Source organism: Salvelinus namaycush, chromosome 8, assembly GCF_016432855.1.
Source record: "Salvelinus namaycush isolate Seneca chromosome 8, SaNama_1.0, whole genome shotgun sequence".
NCBI classification, from domain to species: domain Eukaryota; kingdom Metazoa; phylum Chordata; class Actinopteri; order Salmoniformes; family Salmonidae; genus Salvelinus; species Salvelinus namaycush.
The window spans coordinates 13,445,904-13,465,254 of NC_052314.1; the positions used below are offsets into that span (position 1 = coordinate 13,445,904).

Here is a 19,351-nt window from a genome sequence, read left to right on the forward strand (position 1 = left end):
TGACGGCCTACCCTGGCCAAACCCAGACGATGCTGGGCCAATTGTGCGCCGCCCTATGGAACTCCCAACCACGGCCTAATGTGATACAGCCTGGATTCAAACCAGGGACTGTAGTGATGCCTCTGGCACTGAGATGCAGTGCCTTAGACCGCTGTTCCACTCAGGAGCCCATACTAGCAAGAGCAGTGTGCGGGTTTGTTCTTTTTTCTCATCTTAAATGATCATATGAAAGTCTTTGATGCGTATGTGCATCAAATGAGGGTAAGAGGGACCTGCTAAATGACAAAAACAAATGTTTTCATTAACTGTGTTCTTGCTTCATTAAAGCTCATTTGAAAAAAACTGCAGAGTGAAGTATAATTCACCTCAACAAACAGGAGGTCAAGTACAGATTTGAAACGTATGGCACACCAAGGGTTCCGGATCGCAAGTACACGTGCCAGTAAACTACTCAGGCACAATTTGCATTGATATACAGTGTCTTCGGAAAGTATTCAGACCCCTTGACTTTTTCCACATTTTGTTACGTTACAGCCTTATTCTAAAATGGATTAAATACAACAAAATCCTCAGCATTCTACACACAGTGCCCCATAACGGCAAAGCAAAAACAGTTTTTTCGAGAAATCCTGTTTCCATTGATCATCCTTGAGATGTTTCTACAACTTAATTGGAGTCGACCTGGGGTAATTTCAATTGATTGGACATGATTTGGAAAGGCACACACCTGTCTATATAAGGTCCCACAGTTGACAATACTTGTCAGAGCAAAAATCAAGTCATGAAGTCGAAGGAATTGTCCATAGAGCTCCAAGACAGGATTGTGTCGAGGCACAGATATGGGGAAGGGTACCAAAACATTTCTGCATCATTGAAGCTCCCCAAGAGCACAGTGGCCTCCATCATTCTTAAATGGAAGATGTTTGGAACCACCAAGACTCTTCCTAGGGCTGCATGACCAAACTGAGCAATCGGGGGAGAAGGGCATTGGTCAGGGAGGTGACTAAGAACCCGATGGTCACTCTGACAGAGCTCTAGAGTTCCTCTGTGGAGATGGGAGAAACTTCCAGAAGGACAACCATCTCTGCAGCACACCACCAATCAGGCCTTTATGGTAGAGTGGCCAGACAGAAGCCACTCCTCAGTAAAAGGCACGTGACAGCCCGCTTGGAGTTTGCCAAAAGGCACCTAAAGACTCTCAGACCATGAGAAACAAGATTCTCTGGTCTGATGAAACCAAGATTGAACTATTTAGCCTGAATGCCAAGCGTCAGGTCTGAAGGAAACCTGGCACCATCCCTACAGTGAAGCATGGTGGTGGCAGCATCATGCTGTGGGGATCTTTTTCAGCGGCAGGGACTAGGAGACTAGTCAGGATCGAGGAAAGATTAATGGCGTAAAGTACAGAGAGATTCTTGATGAAAACCTGCTCCAGAGCACTCAGGACCTCAGACTGGGGTCGATGGTTCACCTTCAAACAGGACAATGACCCTAAGCACACAGCCAAGACAACGCAGGAGTGGCTTCGGGACAAGTCTCTGAATGTCCTTGAGTGGCCCAGCCAGAGCCCGGACTTGAACCTGGTTGAACATCTCTCGAAAGACCTGAAAATAGCTGTGCAGCAACGCTCCCCATCCAAACTGACAGAGCTTGAAAGGATCTGCAGAGAGGAATGAGAGACACCCCCCAAATACAGGTGTGCCAAGCTGGTAGCGTCATACCCAAGAAGACTTGAGGCTGTAATCGCTGCCAAAGGTGCTTCAACAAAGTACTGAGTAAAGGGTCTGAATACCTATGTAAATGTGATATTTCATTTTCTTATTTTTAATGCATTTTTGCAAAATATTCTAAAAACCTGTTTTTGCTTTGTTGTTATGGGGTATTGTGTGTAGATTGATGAGGGGAAAAAACGATTTTATCCATTTTAGAATAAGATTATAATTAACAAAATGTGGAATTGTCAAGGGGTCTGAATACTTTCTGAATGCACTGTAAATAGCATTCGCCGTCCCCCAAATGTATGAGTGTGTAGTTTCTCACTCCCTCAGTGCAGCGTAGATTAGTATGGATGCTGCACCTCTTCCCAATCCTCCCACCGGCCACCATATTGAACTGACTTGAGCCTTGGCCCTTGTGACAAAGGAGAGGGAGTTGAATACTAAGACACATGAGACAATGGCTCTCTGTCTGCACTCTGTCTCAGGGAGACACTGAGCATTTAGACTACATTATTCATTTTCTGTAGATAAAGTGGTAACAGTGACTGCCTGTGGGATGAGGTCATATCATTCCTACAGTGACTGTCTTCATCTGCACCCTTTTCAAGGCATTCACTTGAAAAAAAGCCACAAAGTGGGTGTCCTCTCACACCTCCATCTGAAATATGACTTTCCCCTATTATAAACAGAATCTTATTTAGTCACAATCTGCATTTGGATAAATTGTATTCCACTTTAATACTTGAAACACAATTTACTGGGATGAACAAGCTCTATTCCACCTTATTACCTTATCCCATAGGGCGGCGCACAATTGGCCCAGCGTCGTCCGGGTTAGGGGAGGGTTTGGCGGGGGTAGAAGGTCATTGTAAAATAAGAATTTGTTCTTAACTGACTTGCCCAGTTAAAAAAAAGGTCAAATTTTTAAATATGAACATTGAAATTTAAATCTGCTTTGAATTTAGAAAGGTGATTATATTGCCATCTAGTGCCTGCTTGTAGACCAGAGCCACTCAACAATCACACAATAACATACAGTCTCTACATTGCTCCTGTATATATATATATATATATATATATATATATATATATATATATATGTCCCTAATTGCTAAACAATTTCTCAGCACAATCTATTTTGCAGTTAAATTAGATTTTAGAGTGCATCTGAATTTAAGTAAATTGAATTGTGATGCACAGTGTGCATTTCAGCAGCAGGTGGGGGTAGAGGGCCATTTTACTAAGTCCAGACCCACATAGGGGAAAGGGGGATACCTAGTCAGTTGTCCAACTGAATGTATTCAACTGAAATGTGTCATTTAACCCAACCTCTCTAAATCAGAGAGGTGCGGGGGGCTGCCTTAATCGACATCCACTTCTTCGGCGCCTGGCAAACAGTGGGTTAACTGCCTTGCTCAGGGGCATAACGACAGATTTTTACCTTGTCAGCTCGGGGATTCAATCCAGCAACCTTCCGGGTACTGGCCCAACGCTCTAACCACTACAGGCCAGTAGTCCAGACACTGATATTTAATTGATATTGATTGATATTTGATCTCTACTAAAAAATGTAATAATTTCTACGCAGTTGGCAGCATAAAGACATTACTCCAATGGGTGAACAGTTGAAACTCGCTAAATAGTAGAAAGCAGGTCATTCAATCAACGTTCCTACCGGTCCTAGACTATCACGACATCCTCTATATCAGGGATGCTAGGTACACTGATCTTTTTTGTTGTTGCTTAGTGCTTCCAAAAGCCTGGGGCTGGCTCTGCCTGTGTGTGAAGGGTATGTGGGTACTCCGACCCGCTGAGCCACTGCAGCCCCTCATGATGCGTTCAGATTTTTTGTGGCCCCCACCCCATCAATGTTTCCCATCCCTGATCTATATGAATGCAGCTGCCACTTCATTAAAACTGTTAGAATCAGTTTACCATAGCGCACTTCGCTTTACTAAGGGAGACAGGTTCAGTACACATCACTGCATTCTTTACCAGAAGTAGGCTGGCCCTCTTTGAAGTCACGCTCTCTTTTTTATTTATAAAGCTCTCTTACAAAAACTCCCACTGTATCTAACTTCTAACTTCGCTATAACCTTTAGGCATACGAGTTACCGTTCACGGTCTCAGGGATGGCTAACTCTGGAAATACCTTTGTTCTCCTCAGAGTTAGGTAAATCTGCTTTTAGTTTGTTTGCACACCATGTATGAAACAATCTACAGAGTTCATACAGCTGGATGCTCTGGTGCCTCTGTGGCAGTTCAAACTGATTGGGGCCCTCTTTGCTGATGAATGTAATTGTGTTTCTTGAATGTATTTGAAGTTTTTGTATATTTGCATTATATTGTATTTAGTAAATTATTTGTATACAGGGTTCCCTTGTGAAAGAGAGACTGGTCTCTATTTTAAAAGAGGGACTCTGTTAAAATAAAGGTAAAATAAATTAAATAAAAACTGTAATTGAAAGGATGACAAGAAATAGAAAGTCTGGGATTCAGTCTGACTCCAAAGCCTGCCGTGGTTTGACGGTACCTTTATGCTAGGCATTTATGAGCCGTTTGAAAGCAAATATCTGTGCAAAAGGATGATAGAGTACTGCATCTCATCTCCTCATACTGATTCATGATCCTATACATTTATGGTCAGGAAGATCTGATCACAATCAGATCTTAATGCGTCTGTAAATCGTCTACACCTGTCTAAAAATGTGGGCACAGTCAGAATGCGGAGAAAATTAGGATTAACGATGCCTGTCAGGTATAAACAGGGTTTTTTGGGCAAAACGAGGTGAATGAAGTAGGTTTGAGGAATTAGGTTCAGGACATTGTGCCATTCTGTCTCAAATGGGAGCCAATGGGTTGTTCCTCAATGAAGAAGTTGTGGGGAAACATTCTGTGTCAATCCCCCAGATTCAGATTGTGAAACCAAATAAAGAGGTGCAGACAGAAAAAATCCAATGCCCGACACTTTTTGACAACCCCTCTGAAAAGTGTTGAAACGAGCCTTATCTTCTAATGTTCCTTTGCTCACAGCGAGGAACCTCCAGTGCAATGGCTGGTGGCTGGGGCCTTGGAGCCGCTCCAGGGAACCTCCAGTGCAATGGCTGGTGGCTGGGGCCTTGGAGCCACTCCAGGGAATGCAGAGAGCTGCCGATTACCGCTTGTCACGAGGCTCTGTGTGTGTGTGTGTGTGTGTGTGTGTGTGTGTGTGTGTGTGTGTGTGTGTGTGTGTGTGTGTGTGTGTGTGTGTGTGTGTGTGTGTGTGTGTGTGTGTGTGTGTGTGTGTGTGTGTGTGTGTGTGTGTGTGTGTGTGTGTGTGTGGGAAGAGGAGAAGGGTATCTGGGCCAAGGTCTGATGGAGCAACACACAGCACTCTGCCAATGGCACTGGACACAGTGTGATGGAGTCCAGACCAGGGACAGAACATGAGGAAACAGGCTGCAGGAGAAATCAGTGGAGGGTTGTTGCACACTTAGCACCTGACAAGGCCAGTACAAACACAAATGGTCCATTAAGGGAATGTTTCCTTTTTTACACCAAATTTACATTTTTATGTAAATGGGATGTTATGGAAGGTTCCAGAGACCTTTTTCATGATTTCACAATTTTGAGAAATGTACCCCAAACAGCAAATCACATCCTCATCCTCATTGTGTAGTATGGGGCCCCTGAAAAAACATGAACAAAGGATCCAAAAACACCCAGATACACTTTTAGAAACGGCAAAGCTATCAGTATAGTGATGCATGTCTTAAGATCTTAAGATGTTGAACACGTGAAATTGTGTCATTCCAAACTTTATCCGCAACGTTATAGGCCTATTCCATTCTGTTGCGACTCCAGCGATACCGCTCAGTCTATTTTACATGTAACTGCCAAAATAAAGGAAACATTGTGTAAATGAGGGATACAAAGTGCTGCTAGCAGCTCTCACAGTCTCACATCAGAATAAGACATTCGTCCATTTTTCTCAAACGTCAAATTTCGAAGTTGTTCCAAATGTCAAATTTCGAATTGTTTAAGGTTACGTTTAGGCATTAACTCCACATGTTTAAGTTTAGGCATTAACTCCGAATGGTTAAGGTAAGGGTTAAGGTTTGGGATAGGCTTAAAACAAAAATAAAAACAACAACTTTCTATCGCTGGATCCAACTTGCAACATTTAAAATCAGATGTTAACGCCCATCCACCATCCCAGTCCACAACACCCTAGCAAAACCTTGCCATAGATTCTACAAGTGTCTGAAACTTCCTGTGGAAGCACCCCATGCTTTCCACAGCGAAAATGCTTTACGTTCGGGTTTCCTTTATTTTGGCAGTTACATACAGCAGACTATGAGGAAAATGGAACAGCTGGATGGGGAAACGGCTTGAGTTGTGCAAAAGGGAATATAACATTGCGGATAAAGTTCGGAATGACACAATTTCATGTGTACAACATCTTAACATCTGCATCACTATACTGAGCGCTTTGTCGTTTCTAAAAGGACGTATTTGGGTGTTTTTGGAGCCTTTGTTAATGTTTTTCAGGGCTCCATATTACACAACGAGGACGAAGAAGTGATTTGTTGTTTGGGATAAATTTCTCAAAAACATGCGATATCACAAAAAAGATGTCTGGAACCTTCTATAACATGCCATTTATATCAAACATAGAGATTTGGTTGTAACAAAGGAAACTTCTTCTTTAATGTTGAACTTATTGCAGCAATTTATTGGAGGACTTCATGGCTTGGCTAGCTGTCAAGATTACCATATTAAAATGTATCTAAATCAGTTAAACTGTGGGTAACTTAATACACCCCGGCATTATGCGTTTGGCATTCTTCACAGTGTGTCATGGCCGTTTTCCCTTTATTTAAAATGACGCCAACAAAACAATAAACCATACAAAACGACCGAGCTTAAGGGCTATAGTGCCACAAACAAAGACAACTACCCACAACGAAAGGAGGGAAAAAGGGCTACCTAAGTATGGTTCCCAATCAGAGACAACGATAGACAGCTGTCCCTGATTGAGAACCATACCCGGCCAAAACATAGAAACACAAAATTATAGAAGTGAAGGACATAGAATGCCCACCCAAATCACACCCTGACCAAACCAAAAAGAGACATAAAAAAGGCTCTCTAAGGTCAGGTCGTGACACAGTGATACTGTATTGACTGGTTTTCATATTATTCACAGAAGCGTGGCTGAAGAATTTAGGCAACATAAAAACTGTTATTTTGAATTAAGTGTATTTTTTAAAACATATTTTATACAAGCTGTACTTTGACAAGGTCCTCCATCCCTGCCCTGGTATGCCCGTGTTGTTTGCACAGTAGGCTATAGTATGACCTTGTCAAAAATGCTATGGGCATTTTGGCCAGTAGGTTGCTGGTTCGTATCCCTGAGTCGACTAGGTGAAAAATCTGTCTATGTGCCCTTGAGCAAAGCACTTAACTTTCATTGCTCCTGTAAGTCGCACTGGAAAAGAGCTTCTGCTAAATGACTGAAATGTAAAATCAAGTCCTATGTCTTGGGCCAGTGGTGAGCTGTGGAGGCAGGGGGGCATGACACATGACATGTAGTAGAGTCACGTGACGTGTCCGTGTGTGATGACATTTCAGGGGTTGTCTGACCACAGGATGTGTGCCTTCTGCAGCACTGAATACGGGAGTAAGAGCAGCACCCTTCAATGCAGAATAAGATCCTATTTTATTATGATAAGAGGAATGCACAGTAGTACAGGAACAACAATAGGAGCTGTAGGTGATGTTTATAACCCTGTAATACATGTACATACATATAAAAACATTTAGTACTGTAGATATAAGAATATAAGTTATTAAAATACCCATATTTCTGGTCTTCACGCTTCTGTGAACATTTGTCCTACTACATTGACCAACGCAGCAGCTAGTGAACATGAGTTGGATTATTGCCTTACTCCCTAATGTCATTCCTTTGTTAGGGGGCGTCCTGCTCAAGGGAAAGACGGGCTCTTTCTATTCGCTGAAAAGATAGGTGTGTCAGGGGGGGTTTGTGGTTCTTTCACATCAGCTGTCAATCATTACGTCAGTTCCGGCTGGTGGGCAGTGGCTGTATGTGGGCGATTTTGACAGCAGCAGAGTTGTTTAGGAGACAAACAAGGACGTGTTGAAGGGGACAATTCTTTCCGTCCTTGTTCCACCCGAACTCGCACTGACAGCTTCTCAACGCACGGAGGTTTCTGACGGGATGTCGGCTTCGGATCGGGCGGTCCATTGTAAGGTAGATCGATTTGATAGGTTTATTATCACACATTGACGTGACTCTCAATGCATTGCTTGCTTCATGCCTGATATCGCAGAATTTCTAGACTGTATAGTTTTGACATTGAATTGAAGTGTTAAGATTGAAATTTGCTGGTGTTCATCGACTGATATTTTTAAGGAATTTATCCCATTCATGATAGTTTCAGCAAAAAAACTGAAAAATCAATGAATGCATGTTGCAACAAGATATCTGGGGCCATTGTTATTGTACAGTCGAGTACGCCTGCGCATCCGACGTATGTATATGATACATGCTTTTTGGGATGTAGGCCAATGGCTATTGATAGCTCCAGGGGTCCGTACTGCAGGGGTCCGCGAAAATATATATATATAAATATAAAAAATTAAGTGGTTTTGATTATTTGATTATTTCAATGTTTTAATGAATATCGCTAGCAACAACAGAATAAACCCGTGTTGAATGACATACCTACAGTTGAGGAGAATGTTTTCTTTCTAATGATGGCAACTTTATTTCTCAACTCCTAATATTGAACAAATTGAACTCATTGGAGCCAATTACACTCACTGGAGTATCTGACATGGGCTTTGAAAAAGTACTCGCTACCAGTACGGCAAGGGCTTTCTTGACTTGGACATACATGTTTTCCAGCACACGGCTAACCTTTGTTTAACCAGCTAAATAGCTGTTCTTAGCGAAAATGTATTTGAAGTTACCTTTCTAGCTAATAGGCTATGTTCGAGTTTACACTTTCAATTATAATGTGGGGAGGTAAAAATAATAATAAAAAACGACCAAATCTATTTATTTTATAATGTGAATTACTTCTCCTTGACATTCTCATTCACTTGACCATAAGACAAGACATGCATTTAAAAAATATATATTGTTGCTAATGTATGATGGGTCCCTGGGTCGCCAGTTTGCCTGAGAGGGGGTCCCTGGGCAAGAAAAGGTTAAAGGGTTAGGCTACTTCTATAAATAATGTATTGGAAAATTGCCATGAGAGTTTTGTAACATGTGAGCTTTGTAACATTCTTATACATAATTAGGCTGCAAGTTGCATATGCATGACATTGTTGAGTTTACTACAATGTAATTGTTTTTATTTTTCCCAGCTTAGGCTACCTTTTGGACAATGCACACTTATTGAAACAAAGTAACAAATTATTTCCCTAGTGGAGCCTATCCTTATCCTGATAATTGGAGTTTGAGGTTTGTGTTTATTTTTATGATAAACACAACTTGTAGAAAATGTTTAGGATTTTTCTCTTTCAGAATAACTCAGTAGTAATACTTTTTATCATAATGAGTATACTATTATGTTGAGTATGACTAGCCTACACTTTGACGTTGGTCTTTAAATGGCAAATAGGGGTGAGAGGTGGTGTTGAGGACAGAATCAGTAATGATGCTAAAACGTGTGTCTGGGAGGTCAGGTTTTGGGAGAAAGCTTGGAGGCCTGTTGATAGTGAATGTGTATTACTGTAAGGGAAGATGACGCATGTGTTGAGAATTGGCTCAGTGCTCAGGGTGATCATCCTTTTGTTCTGGCCTGCAGGTTTGCCTCTCTTCTAATCATGAGGATATTTCCAGGTTTGCTCTGTTTCTAGAATAAATGTACTTCATTCACACTATCTATAAACGATATACTATTATACTTATCTATACTTTTCTATGTGTGTATACAGATGGGATAAAATGGTCCCACATGTGTGTCTAAATGGTCAGGTCTTTATAATGGGCTTCATAATACGTTTATAAAGGGTTTGTGAAGGATATATAAGTACAATATAAAGTTATTTCTAGAATGCTGATGGTTAGTTCATACCTACATTAAGTACGTAACTTGGTGCCGAAATTACTTGCTTTTTTAGCAGATCAAAGTTATGCACATTACACAAAATATATATTAATCAAACTTAATTGTAACCTAGTCTGTGTATAATGCTTGCCGTGCAATGATCTCTTATGAAGGGAATCAACAACCTACCAATAGAGCCTTTCAGTGCCAAATTGCACACTTCCTCTGTGAGTCTGAAACTTGACCCAAATCCTGCTGTTCCTGTCCCTGCCCCAGTCCTCCAAGCTACAGGAATGCTGCCCGTGTTTTTCCACATCCAAGCTGGTTGGGATTTTTATCCACTTGTTACCTTCTTTTAGTCATCTAGTAGTTGAGGGTTACATTAGTCTCTCTGGTTGCTGCCTTGGGGCCCTTCTTCATACTGCCAGGGCCATGTGGACGTGGAGTTTGCCTTTAGTTCTAAGGTCACCCTTCCATCAGTGAAACTTTCCACCTAGGCCAGCTTCACGCTGAAAAGTTTCTACTTGTTTTAAGGTCCAGCAATGATCTGCCATGGTTGAGGCCTCCCGGGTAGCGCAGTGGTCTAAGGCACTGCATCGCAGAGCTAGCTGTGCCACCAGAGATTCTGGGTTAGAGCCCAGGCTCTGTTGTGACCGGGAGGCCCATGGGGCGGTGCACAATTGGCCCAGCGTCGTCTGGGTTAGGGAGGGTTTTGCTGGCAGGGATATCCTTGTCTCATCGCGTACTAGCGACTCCTGTGGCGGGCTGGGTGCAGTGCATGCTACCAGGTCGCTAGGTGTACGGTGTTTCCTCTGACACATTGGTGCGGCTGGCTTCCGGGTTGGATGTGTTTCGGACCTTTGCCTCTCTTGAGTCCGTACGGGAGTTGCAGCGATGAGACAAGACAGTAGGGGAGAAAAGGTGGGTAAAAAAAAAAGATCTGCCACCAAAATGATAAAAAGAATGGAGTTATTTTCATGCATTTCATACAGCTTCCAGCACTTCCAGCTTCCTACTTACTTCTTATGTGATTATACAGTTGTAAGCTAAGGTCCCTGAGGATCGCGTTTTCAGTTGCAATAGGCAACTGAGGTCTGGAGGTCTGGCAGTGTGGTGCCAGGACAACAACCTCTCCCTAAAATGTGAGCAAGACAAAGGAGATGATCGTGGACTACAGGAAAAGGAGTGCAGAACAGGACCCCATTAACATCAACAGGGCTGTAGTGGGTCAAGAGTTTCATTTAACTAGGCAAGTCAGTTAAGAACAAATTCTTATTCACAATGATGACTTAGGGGTTAACTGCCTTGTTCAGGGGCAGAACAACAGATCTTTACCTTGTCAGCTCAGGGATTTGATCTAGCAACCTTTCGGTTCCTGGCCCAACGCTCTAACCACTAGGCTACCTGCCACCTTGGTGTCCATATCACCAACAAACTATCATGGTTCAAACACACCAAGACAGTCTCCCCCTCAGGAGACTGAAAAGATTTGGCAGTGGTCCCCAGATCCTCAAAAATTCTACAGCTGCACTATCAAGAGCATCCTGACCGGTTGCATCACCGCCTGGTATGGCAATTTCTCGGCATCCGACCGTAAGGCGCTACAGAGTGTAGAGCGTACGGCCCATTACATCACCTGGGGCCAAGCTTCCTGCCATCCAGGACCTATTTACTATGCGTGTCAGAGGAAGGCCCAAAAAATTGTTAAAGATTCTAGTCACCCAAGTCATAGACTGTTCTCTCTGCAACCGCACGGCAAGCGGTACTGAAGCACCAAGTTTAGGTCCAAAATGCTCGACTAACCTGTACCCCCGCACATTGACTTGGTACCGGTACCCCCTGTATATAGAGCCTCGTTATTGTTATGTCATTTTATTGTGTTACTTTTTATTTAATTTTTTTACTATAGTTTATTTAGTAAATATTTTCTTAACTCTATTTCTTGAACTGCATTGTTGGTTAAGGGCTTGTAAGTAAGCATTTCACGGTAAGGTCTACACCTGATGTATTCGGAGCATGTGACAAATATATATATATTTTTTGTCAATTAATCTGATATTTATGTATGAGCTATTCCTCAACAGCCCTTCAATGTGCACCTGCAAAACTGTTCTCTTCCCTGCGCCAATGATAGAGTTTAAGCTGCCTGTTGAGTTGGTTACTGCATGCACTGAAAGAACCCAATGGATCTTCTTTACTTTTCTAAAAGGTATAATTTCTCATCAGAGCTTTTCATGCAACTTCACATCACACTCCACAGAGATATAGTTTAGAAACACTGCAGATGAATAGTTCCTACATAATGTCTTTGACCCACAATCTCAGGACTCAGTCCCTTCCTAACCATGTGGTGTACATGTTTAGTCTATTCCTAAAGATCTATGGGAGACTTCTCCTGCTCTGTCCTTAGGCAGTCTGTTTCTATGTGGCTTTGCTGCACTGTGAGAGACTTGTCTCTACTCTAGGAACCTGAGACCTGTAATCAGCTTGTGCTTGGCTGCTTTAGACAGCTGCATAGAGACACAAAGACAGAGGAAGAAAGAGACAGACAAAAAGAAAGAGAGACAGAGGGGAGGGATTTCTCTTTTCTCCTCAAACAGGACTTTCTGGTTTCCTCTTAACTGCGTTCTTTCTTACATTTATCACCGGTCTTTCTCTGTGAGTCCATAAAGAACATGTTGTCAGTAGGTTTGCAACAAGAATCCTCTTTCGGAAGCCTGGTATGCATGTTCATTAGGTGACTTTGTTGAGACAGTTGAGAGTCATTTCTGAAGAGAAATGACACCATACACCAGTAAGAGGCTTCTGCAATACAAAGGATCTGTTCATGGAGGTATTGGCATGCGTATGAGCGTGTGTATGTGTTGAGGCGTGCGTGTGTGTGTACGTGCATGCGTTCATGCACATGTGTGCACTTGTTTGTACATGTGTGTATGTGTATCTATGTACTTCCCTGTCTGTGCATGAATGATCTCTCTCTCTAGTAACCATTGGATTAGCTCCAGAGCAGTAGTGTGCGGTAAGGTCTGATGCCCGGTAAGGTCTGATGCCGGGTAAGGTCTGATGCCGGGTAAGGTCTGATGCCGGGTAAGGTCTGATGCCGGGTAAGGTCTGATGCCGGGTAAGGTCTGATGTCCGGTAAGGTCTGATGCCGGGTAAGGTCTGATGCCCGGTAAGGTCTGATGCCGGGTAAGGTCTGATGCCCGGTAAGGTCTGATGCCCGGTAAGGTCTGATGCCCGGTAAGGTCTGATGCCGGGTAAGGTCTGATGCCGGGTAAGGTCTGATGCCCGGTAAGGTCTGATGCCGGGTAAGGTCTGATGCCCGGTAAGGTCTGATGCCCGGTAAGGTCTGATGCCGGGTAAGGTCTGATGCCGGGTAAGGTCTGATGCCGGGTAAGGTCTGATGCCCGGTAAGGTCTGATGCCGGGTAAGGTCTGATGCCGGGAAAGCTCTTTCTATACCCTTCTCTCACTGGCACGCACACACACTCATAAAGTGGATTTTTGCTACGGTGTTTATCGGTATGACAGGATCACAAAGATAACCATCAAACAACCACAACCAATCATCAAACAGCAGAAGATAGGCGACGCAAACATTAGACACACATTCACAGGCCCTAATAGCTTGTGCCCTGCACGAACAGGGGACTTTCAGCACTACAGACAGCAGCCCAAATGCCAGCAAGTAGGCCTACATGTAGACAGCACTATACATACAAAATGCCTAGTAGTCAGCGCTACTGATTGAGATATATACTAACACAATAGACATGTAACGTAATAATGGTAGACGGCGCAACTGATTGAGATATACACTACCGTTCAAAAGTTTTAGAACACTTATTCATTCAAGGGTTTTTCTTTATTTTTACTATTTTCTACATTGTAGAATAATAGTGAAGACATCAAAACTATGAAATAACACATATGGAATCATGTAGTAACCAGAAAAGTGTTAAACAAATCAAAATATATTTCATATTTGAGATTCTTCAAATAGCCACCCTTTGCCTTGATGACAGCTTTGTGTTGAAAGTGCGTTGGCCGATGGACAGAAACAAAATGGTGCAGTATGAGGCCATGTGGCGGAGAGTGATGTACTGTAGGCACTGGAGAAGGGGGTGTGAGCAGGTGGGTCTAGGTGTGATGTTGTGGATGTTTGTGTGTGGATGGTTTGTGTTGTAAAAAAAAAAGAAAGGTTAATAAAATGTAGATGTTTCTTTTTTTTAACAAATGCATTCATTGAAAATTCCCTTACAGGCCTTGAGCAAAAAAAGGATGGTGGTGGTCATTAAATGGGTTGCTAACTGTTCATTATTTTCAGCAAAGACATATGTAATAGTTCCACATAGTTGCCCCTGGGCCTGTTTGATGAGCTGGCACTCTCATCGTTGCCACGAAATGCCAACTCCTGTTTACCTACGTAGGTAGCATGATGTAGCATTAATTAGCTAGGTCTTTCAAAATCTCGCGGTTCTCTTTTACCTTTGCATTGTGCTGACGTTCAATCTCTGTTGTTCATTCAATGCCAGATCTATCTTAAGAGCTATATGGCTTTGGATGTGAGACACAGATTTTTCATGCTTGTTGAGTGCTGTAGGCAAGTTGTCCAAGTCACAGTAACCAGATGTTGTCCACACGCTGTCACTGGTGGAGAACAGCAGGCAGGGGAAGATGTAGAGTCGGCTGCTAGCAGCTCTGCCACAGAGGCAGTTTTTTTGTTGATACCACTGAGATTGAAATGATCATGTTATTTCTGGCCCTTCCTTTGATGTAGGTCCCTAAACTCAGGTGTTGGTCTTCCTTATCACCCCCTGTTTTGCTAGAAAATCCAACTTTGGAAACTGTTTCAGATGCAATATTTCAGCCATCCTGATCAGCTTATTTTAGCTAGCAGTAAAATGAACGTAACTGTCAAAAGGCTGCAGATAACGTGTGACGTCCTCAGGCAGGAGGGAGTATGTATTATTTGAGTGCAATGAAAATGAAGGGGACATATTGACACATGAAAGGCAGCGAAGCTGGCAGTATAGGGTAGAAACACACATGCGCAAGTCATGTCAATGCTTTGAGTTTGGAGTTTGAAGGGCGGGAAAAAGGCACACGTTGAGGCAGACTTTCCCCTAACATCCTTGCGCATTTTGTACCAGATCACCACAAGTGTTCATTCATTTTTACAGGGTAGGCACTGCCTACCCTCCCTACCCTGACCGCACATCACTACTCCAGGACTTACCACTGGACACAGACGTCTATTCAGCGTCTATTCCACATTGGTTAAAACGTAATTTCATAGAAATTATATGGAAACAACATTTATTCAACCAGTGTGTGCCCAAAGGGTTATGAGAGATACCATGTGTTTTCCCCCTCGGAACGTCCTCTCAAACCACAGGCTGACCTTCATCTTCACCACCAGGTTCCCTTAGGTATGCATCCCAAATGGTACCATATTCCCTTAATGGTGCACTACCCTATGGGCCCTGCTCAACAGTAGTGCACTGCAAAGGGAATAGGGTGCCATTTTTGACGAAGCCTAGATCTTCCATGGTAAAATCCCTCAGTCCCATCTATAGGATTGGGTCACAGACAGACTTACTGTAAGCTGCTCTGGACAGGAGCTTGTCTGAGCTAAGGATGGGGAGGAGCCATCATCATCATCATGGCCCATTGATGTCAGCTGACTGACTGTCAGGGTACTTTGAACCCCAAGGGGCTTAAATCTATGGTTGCCGGATTGAACTGGTTTTCCTATGATGCTTGTGATGGGCTCACTTGAGCGGCTCTTTCTCTCTATCTCTGTGCTCCGTAGTGTTGGACTCGGGGTCTACTGTATCTGGCAGGTTGGAGCGGAGTGTATGTGGCCGAAGGGGTGGGAGGTGGGGTTTAGGCATCCATGTGGCTGGTGAGTCGGAGGTGGAGGTGGGAGTGGGGTTGGGCTCGGCCACGTCTCGCTACGTGAGGCCCGTCTAGAGAAATCAGTCACCTAGTTTCAGCCTCTTCTGCTCTAGTAATGTCTGATTCCATTACTGGGTAAAGCCCTGACCAGTCTTCGTAGATGTTCCGCCGTAGACGTTCTACTGTAGAGCCCCACTGTAAAGCCCCACTGACCAGCTCAGAGTGCCACTGCAGCCTGATCAGTTGATTGGATGAGCCTAGGTGTAAGTGGAAATTATTTATCAACACTATGTTGTGGAGAAGGGCTGTTCCTACTGAATTCGGAAGTATTCAGACCCCTTGACTTTTTCCACATTTTGTTACGTTTCAGCCCTTTTCTAAAATGTATTAAATACTTTTTTTCCCTCAGCAATCTACTAAAAAACAGAAATACCTTATTTACATAATCAATCAATCAATAAAATGTATTTATGAAGCCTTTTTTACATCAGCCGATGTCACAATGTGCTGTACAGAAACCCAGCCCCTTTGCTATGAGACTCGAAATTGAGCTCAGGTGCATCCTGTTTCCATTGATCATCCTTGAGATGTTTCTACAACTTGATTGCAGTCCATCTGTGATAAATTCAATTGATTGGACATGACTTGGAAAGGCACACATCTGTCTACATAAGGTCCCCCAGTTGACAGTTCATGTCAGAGCAAAAACCAAGCCATGAGGTCAAAGGAATTGTCCATAGAGCTCAGAGACAGGATTGTATCGAGGCACAGATCTGGGGAAGGGTACCAAAAAATATCTGCAGCATTGAAATTCCCCAAGAACACAGTGACCTCCATCATTCTAAAAAAATGGAAGATGTTTGGATCCACCAAGACTTCCTAGAGCTGGCTGCCCAGCCAATCTGATTAATCAGAGGAGAAGGGTCTTGATCAGGGAGGTGACCAACAACCCGATGGTCACTCTGACAGAGCTCCAGAGTTCCTCTGTGGAGATGGGAGAACCTTCCAGAAGGACAACCATCTCTGCAGCACTCCACCAATCAGGCTTTTATGGTAGAGTGGTCAGATGGAAGCCACTCCTCAGTAAAAGGCACATGACAACCCGCTTGGAGGTTTCCAAAAGGCACCTAAAGACTCTCAGACCATGAGAAACAAGATTCTCTGGTCTGATGAAACCAAGATTGAACTCTTTGGCCTAAATGCTAAGCATCACGCCTGGAGGAAACCTGGCACCTTCCCGAAGGAGAGAGTCTTCATTGTTGTCGCAGCATCATGCTGTGGGGATGTTTTTCAGCAGCAGGGACTGGGAGACTAGTCAGGATCGAGGCAAAGATGAAGCAACGTACAGAGAGATCCTTGATGAAAACCTGCTCCAGAGCGCTCATGACCTCAGACTGGGGCAAAGGTTCACCTCCCAATAGGACAACGACCCTAAGCACACAGCCAAGACATTGCAGGAGTGGCTTCGGGACAAGTTTCTGAATGTCCTTGAGTGGCCCAGCCAGAGCCCGGACTTGAACCTGATCGAACATCTCTGGAGACCTGAAAATAGCTGTGCAGCAACACTCCCCATCCAACCTGACAGAGCTGGAGAGGATCTGCAGAGAAGAATGGGAGAACCTCCCCAAATACAGGTGTGCCAAGCTTGTAGCGTCATACCCAAGAAGACTCAATGCTGTAATCGCTGCCAAAGGTGCTTCAACAAAGTACTTAATAAGTCTGAATACTTATGTAAATGTGATATTTCATTTTTTCATTTTTTATAAATTAGCAAACATTTCTAAAAACCTGTTTTTTCTTTGTCATTATGGGGTATTGTGTGTCGATTGATGAGGGGGAAAAAACAATTGAATCCATTTTAGAATAAGGCTGTATCAAAATGTAGAAAAAGTCAAGGGGTCTGAATACTTCCGATGCACTGTATATTCCATGGAGCTTAATTAAAACTGTTTATAAGGGTGATACTTAAGAGACATGGTTGGCCAGGAGTGCTAGTGTTTTTCAGTGGTTCTGTTTCAATAGAAAGAGGAGTGGGAAGCCCCGGTGCACAACTGAGCAAGAGGACAAGTACATTAGAATGTCTAGTTTGAGAAACTGACGCCTCACAAGTCCTCAACTGGCAGCTTCATTAAATAGTACCCGCAAAACACCAGTCTCAACGTCAACAGTGAAGAGGCAACTCCGAGATGCTGGCCTTCTAGGCAGAGTTGCAAAGAAAAAGCCATATCTCAGACTGGCCAATAAAAATAAAAGATTAAGATGGACAAAAGAACACAGACACTGGACAGAGGAACTCTGCCTTGAAGGCGAGCATCCCGGAGTCGCCTCTTCACTGTTGACTTTGAGACTGGTGTTTTGTGGGTACTATTTAAAGAAGCTGCCAGTGGAGGACTTGTGAGGCATTTGTTTATCAAACTAGACACTCTAATGTACCTGTCCTCTTGCTCAGTTGTGCACCGGGGCTTCCCACTCCTATTTCTATTCTGGTTAGAACCAGTTTGTGCTGTTCTGTGAAGGGAGTATTACACAGCATTGTACGAGATCTTCAGTTGCTTGGCAATTTGTCGCATAGAATAGCCTTCATTTCTCAGAACAAGAATAGACTGACGAGTTTCAGAAGAAAGGTCTTTGTTTGTAGCCATTTTGAGCCTGTAATCAAACCCACAACTGCTGATGCTCCAGATACTCAACTAGTCTAAAGAAGGCCAGTTTTATTGCTTCTTTAATCAGAACAACAGTTTTCAGCTGTGCTAACATAATTGCAAAAGGGTTTTCTAATGATCAATTAGCCCTTTAAAATTATAAACTTGGATTAGCTAACACAACGTTCCATTGGAACACAGGAGTGATGGTTGCTGATAATGTGCCTCTGTACGCCTATGGAGATATTCCATGAAAAATCTTCCCTTTCCAGCTACAATAGTCATTTCCAACATTAACAATGTCTACACTGTATTTCTGATCAATTTGATGTTATTTTAATGGACAAAAAATGTGCTTTTCTTTCAAAAACAAGGACATTTCTACGTGACCCCAAACTTTTGAACGGTAGTGTATCTAAAGGGAAACTGTTGCAGTTCAAATAATCTTAGCACCTACTTGGCATATAAATGCTGTTTAGAATAAATAGAATGAATTAGGTGACAAAATTGTAGTTTATGTGTGTTTGAGAGGCACACACACTGGCCCAGGAACAGTTTGTCAACTCCAACCGTTACGGTTAGTGAACCAGTGAGTAGGGGCAACCTAAACTATCACAACTCCCTCAGGCTGCAACATTAGCTGTAACAGTGTGTAGCAAACTGGGCCTATGGACGGAAGCTGTCTCATTCCACGAAGAGTGTCTTTTGGGTAGTGCAATTTTGTCGAACACTACTGTACCGCTCCGTTTTCCGCTGCATGCCTAACTCCCAACCCAACAAACATGTTGGCTGACTTGGCAGCCACACCGGGGGAGTACAGGATTCCAATGTCATGCTGGAAAATGTAACAGGACCCACACAGCTGATCTAGCAGGGAGAAGCGCTCTCAACGTCCATCTCCCAATGTGTGTCCTTGTGGTAGTATTTACTTCAGAAACAGACAGAATTCACGCAGCGATCAAGATGGAACCTTGTTCTGTCCTCAGCCCCCTGTTTGTTTTTTCATGCACATGCTGTTCCTGCTG

At 43.3% G+C, this 19,351-nt stretch overlaps 1 protein-coding gene across 1 annotated transcript in view; it reads left to right on the top strand.

The window, feature by feature from the left end:
* The first annotated feature begins 7,797 nt into the window (after nt 1-7,797).
* The window catches only part of LOC120052411 (peroxisome proliferator-activated receptor alpha-like), a 69,023-nt gene continuing 57,469 nt past the window's right edge, over nt 7,798-19,351 (top strand). Inside the window, exon 1 of the mRNA XM_038999294.1 lies at nt 7,798-7,974. The gene's annotated coding sequence lies outside the window, so the exon portion shown is untranslated. The remainder of the gene's footprint in view (nt 7,975-19,351) is intronic.